The sequence below is a fragment of the Coenobita brevimanus genome, chromosome 29 (assembly GCF_032717465.1).
Source record: "Coenobita brevimanus isolate Jiangsu-jjx chromosome 29, ASM3271746v2, whole genome shotgun sequence".
Classification (NCBI taxonomy): Eukaryota; Metazoa; Arthropoda; class Malacostraca; order Decapoda; family Coenobitidae; genus Coenobita; species Coenobita brevimanus.
In genome coordinates, this window is record NC_136982.1 from 35,030,614 (window position 1) to 35,036,125 (window position 5,512).

Here is a 5,512-nt window from a genome sequence, read left to right on the forward strand (position 1 = left end):
AGCCGCCGTCATCGTCATCGTCCTCATCCTCGTCCTCATCAGAATCTCTCTCTAGGGGATGGAGAGAGGTCCATGCAGGTGTTTTGGGTGCAGGCTGGCCTTCCCTTGCCTTACGATACGTGACATACCGCTTTTTCCGGGGTGAAGGGACCTCCTCATCACTGCTTGTTATTTCCTCCTCAGGCTGCACATAATCTCGATCCACCACATCATCATCAAGTGGAGAATCACTATCTCCAGTGAAGGCATCCAGGGCGGATTGTATTTCGTCGTCTGAGAGACCTTTACGCGCCATGTCTGACCTGGGTCACTGCTGACAGGTGAGTGACCGAGACAAGGGCGAGCGCAGGTCACGCGGGGTCTGGGACGCTGCCCGCCTGGGGGCAGGTAGGGGAGGCTTGGGTACGTGGGCGAATCGAAAATCTCGCACGAATTTTGAAAATTGTGGAAATTATGAACCTTGCAATTGCAGGACGTTGAAGTACGTCAACGGGATTGGCAGTGACATAACGTGAGGACGTGGAAGTACGTCGACGGGACGCCGCGGGATATATATATATATATATTGTGTACAGGTATGTATGTGTACAGACAAGCACACACACCTACTTAGTTGCCTCAACATGTTTTTCTTCTCCCTGTGATTTTTGACATGGCCGTGGCAGTGTTGTAGTGCTGGAACTGGTGAATGATTGATTATACATTGTGTCACCTGTGCAGACGGATATGTTTATTATATGATTATTACTCATAAACTTATTCTAACATTGCCACTCTGACTTATTAGCGTCAGAGACAACAGAGAGAAGAATACCTTGAGGCTACTGTACCTGTGAAAGAGAGAGAGAGAGAGAGAGAGAGAGAGAGAGAAATAATAACTTTCCCAGGATTAATGGACGCAGTTCTTACCAGATTTTTAATCATGGTAAGTGCAGAACTGGATTATTATTATTATTATTATTTAATCATGGTAAGTGCAGAACTGGATTATTATTATTATTATTATTTAATCATGGTAAGTGCAGAACTGGATTATTATTATTATTATTATTATTATTATTATTATTACTATATAATGTTTCTGCAATAATTATGTGTATTTTCGCCCTTATCATTACATGTATTATCACAGAAGGTACAACCTATACAAGTAATTACTGGCACCACAACATTGGACGGTAATACCTTCCCAGTGTAATTACTTGTGGCCTCATTTTCCCCGGTTCTTAATTATAGGTTTTCTCTTGGTGATAGTTCGTAGCCATTGTCTTTCCTTATTGATCCAATTTGTTACCGCTCTCTCTCTCTCTCTCTCTCTCTCCCCCTTTTTACTTTCTTTTAAGGAGTGTGTGTGTGTGTGTGGTGCCTAAATGGCTCACTTGGTAAGCTGCTGTACTCACGCAGTTGCAAGCGCTGGTTCGAATCCTACAATGGCCATGCCACGTTGAGTACATCGCTTCCCGTCCGATCAGCGAAGTTAAGCAACGTTGGGTCTGGTTAGTACTTGGATGGGTGACCGCCTGGGAACACCAGATGCTGTTGGCATCCCTACATGTCATGTGGGGTTGGTGGTGGATTAGTGCCCCTCCCTGTAAAACAATTAACTCTAAGCCCTTGGCCACCCTATGTGGGATACATGGCGTCTGGCAATGAATGAATGTGTGTGTGTGTGTGTGTGTGTGTTAAGATGTGTGGATGTTGCCTGTGGCTGTTCTTGCGTGTGGTGAGTAGTTGTGCTATATTGTGTGATTATGCTGGTGTGTGTAATCATACTGTGGTGTGTGGTATGGGGCATATACACCAGTACCACCATGTGGAGTGTTGATGGTAGTGTACTATATGGCTCTGTTGTATGGAACTTGTGGACTTTGGTGTGGTGTGTGGTAGGCAGTACTGTAGTGGTGTGGTGTGTGTTAGTCTGTAATTTTGTGGTGTAATATGTGGTTGTGGTGTGTGTGGTTGGGTGATGGTATGCGTTTGTTGTTTTGGTAGTGGGGTGGTTGTGGTTGTGGTATGCGATAATATTGGAATGTAATAAGTGGCTGTGGTGTGTTTGGTTGTGATGTGTTTGATGGTGTGGTTTGTTGTGTTGATAGTGGGGTACAGTAATAGTGGTGTGATATCCCGTAAGGTAGCATTAGATAGCATGTATTATGGTGTTATTGTGATGTGACGTGTGATGGTGTGACATGTGAGTGTGGTATGTGGTGGTGCTGGTGTTGTGGTATGAATTAACAGAACATGCTGTAACGGTATAACGTGTGATGATGTTACCTTATGTGAGAGGCGTTGATCTAGAAGCAGTTCTCTTGTCTTCCTTTCGATTTTTGTGGTATGCGGTAATGTAACGTTATGACGGTGTGTTCTGACGTGTGAGAGGGGTGCTGAGCAGTGGTTCTCCAAGTGGCAGTTTGGTATATTGTGGTGCTGTGGTATGTGGCTATGTTGTAGTGTCAGTGGGGTGGATGTGCTGGCAGCCCTCAATCCTTCCCTCTCATTAGTGTGATATGTGATTATGTGGTAGTGTGGTATATGGGAGTGTTATTGTGGTGTGAGAGGGGTGAGTGTGGAAGCATCCCTCTCACCGTCCCTCTCATTAGCCAGCATTACTAAGACTTAAGCTGGGAGGGAGGCGAGGGCAGGCAGGTCAGGGAAGAGAAAGGAGGGGATTGGCAGAGGGAGGGAGAATGGGAGAGAAGCAGAAAATGGGAGGGAGGGGAGAAGGAGAGAGTAGGATGGAGAAAAAGGAAAGAGAGAGAGAGAGAGAGAGAGAGAGAGAGAGAAGTTGGAAGGAAGAATTTGGAAAAGAAGCAAGCGATGTATAGAGAAATAAGAGGGAAAAGCAAAAGTAGAGGTTCAGGTGAGGGAAGCAAAGGGAAGCTAGGGCAGAGAAAGGGAGGAGTGGGAGAGGGAGAGAGGATATAGAAGCTCGATGAAAAGTGGAAGGGGAGGGAAGTAGAATAGGAGACGAGTGAGAAAGGCAGGAAAAAGAACTAGAGAAGGAAATAGAGTGGATGAAACAATAAAAAAGAATAAAGAGAGTGTTGGAGGTTAATAGTGAAGTAGCAAGTGAAGCAAAAACACATAGGAAGGAGACTGAAGAGGAGAGAGGTTTGGGAGGGGAAAGGAGTAAGGATAGGAAGAAGAATGACGAAGGAAGGCATAGAAAATGAGAGAGAGGAGGAATATGAAAGTGTAATAGGGAAGAATAATGGAGAGAGAAGTAAGATGAGGGAGATTAAGGTGTTAAGGAAAAGGAGGAGTAAGGAGAGAAGAGGAGGAGGAAGAATGTGCATGAAAGCGAGTATTGCACGAAAGAGAGAGAGAGGGAGATGGGGGGAAGGAGTGATAGAATAATTGTGAAAGACGAAAGATTTGAGGAATAAAGAGAGATTTAGGAGATTTAGTAATAATAGAGAATAAACCAGAGGTGAAAAAACGAAAAGGAATGCAATTTTGGAGGGGAAAAGGAAGAATGGATGCACTTATGGAAAGATGAAAGAATTAAGATGGAGGAGATATGAGGGATGAAAAATGAGGATGGGATTAACATGGGAAAATGGATGAGCAAGTATTATGAGGATCGGAGAGAGAGAGAGAGAGAGAGGACGTGTCAAAGGAAGAACGAATGAAGAGGGGCGAAGGCAGAGGCCAGATGAAGAATGAATAGGGTATGAAATATGGAACAGGGTGAGAATGAGAAGGGAAGGAATTATGGGATGATCAAGGATTGAGAAATAAAGGAAATATGGAACAGAAGTGAACGCTGAGGAAAAGAGTTGGTTGAGAATGTACAAGGAAAGAGGAGATAACAGCAAGTGAATATACAGAGTGTGCCAGGACTTATACAGTGTGCCAGGACTTATACAGTGTGTGTCAGGACTTATACAGTGTGTGTCAGGACTTATACAGTGTGTGTCAGGACTTATACAGTGTGTGTCAGGACTTATACAGTGTGCCAGGACTTATACAGTGTGCCAGGACTTATACAGTGTGCCAGGACTTATACAGAGTGTGTCAGGACTTATACAGTGTGCCAGGACTTATACAGTGTGCCAGGATTTATACAGAGTGTGCCGGGACTTATACAGAGTGTGCCGGGACTTATACAGTGTGCCAGGACTTATACAGTGTGCCAGGACTTATACAGTGTGCCGGGACTTATACAGTGTGCCGGGACTTATACAGTGTGTGTCAGGACTTATACAGTGTGCCAGGACTTATACAGAGTGTGCCAGGACTTATACAGAGTGTGCCTGGACGTATACAGAGTGTGCCAGGACTTATACAGTGTGTGCCAGGACTTATACAGTGTGTGCCAGGACTTATACAGAGTGTGCCAGGACTTATACAGTGTGCCAGGACTTATACAGTGTTCCAGGACTTACACAGAGTGTGCCAGGACTTATACAGTGTGCCAGGACTTATACAGTGTGCCAGGACTTATACAGTGTGCCAGGACTTGCTACACTTAACTACACATGATTCTTTGCCTGATATTAAGTAAGAAATGCTATACCAACATGGGTTAAATTCTGATTCGTTACGGAAATTCGGTTAATAATGACTTCAAGGCTGATAATGGTCTCCCATCTAATTTACCCATGAAGTCATCAATAATTGCACCTCCGTGACGGCTGAATTTTGAACTCATGTTGATATAGCATTTTCTGGTCAAAAGTACAGTATCTCAAGAATCATAGCCTGAAGTTAGTTTATCAAATCCCTCGATAGCTGTATAAACTTTAAAAGATTCCGAAAGATTTTAAAATGAAAAATGCATCAACTTCCTATCAAAGTGAGCGGTGTGTATAACCGGACGTGAGGTATGATGAAGCGCCACTCGGTTTGGCAATCAAATGTGCAGCTTTTTTTTTTTTTTTTTTTTCATGTTGAATATTCAATTACAGGAACTTTATTGCATATCCAGGTACAGTGACGTACCGTATACTGAGAGACCCATACCGGTAGTTGGTTCACACACACACACACACACACACACACACACACACACACGATAGAGGAGTCACTGAAATACATGGTGGGTTGTGGAGGATATTTTTATTTTTATTTTTTCAGCCTGTTTGAATTTATTCATTTGTTGTTGATGAGTTTATGTTTTGTTGTTTACTTCTAACTGATGTAATTGTAGTTTATTTCATTGTTAATTAATTAATTGTATTATTTATTCTGGTTATGTATATGCTTTCATACCTGGTCATTTATCTTTGTATTTATGTTCTCGTTTATTTATTTGATTTATTTGTGGAGTAAGACTTGTGGCAGAAAAAAAATATTTATGTATGTGGGTCTGTGTTACGGCTCTAAAACTTCTCAGTATTTATTAAAGGGTACACAGCGTTACATCTTGGTCAGCTGATCTGTTGGTTCAGATATATTTAGCGGAGGCACGACATTGAAAATAGTACCAGAGTTTTGTTTAACCCCTTCCCTTCGACGACATATTTTGGTATGTAATTATTCTGCCTTTAGTTCTCTCTCTCTCTCTCTC

The 5,512-nt window shown here is 42.9% G+C and overlaps 1 non-coding gene across 1 annotated transcript; it reads left to right on the forward strand.

The window, feature by feature from the left end:
* The first annotated feature begins 1,426 nt into the window (after positions 1-1,426).
* On the forward strand, positions 1,427-1,545 carry LOC145395122 (5S ribosomal RNA). The gene has a single exon (XR_013896552.1). It is a non-coding gene; the product is annotated as a 5S ribosomal RNA (ribosomal RNA).
* Positions 1,546-5,512: the final 3,967 nt, after the last annotated feature.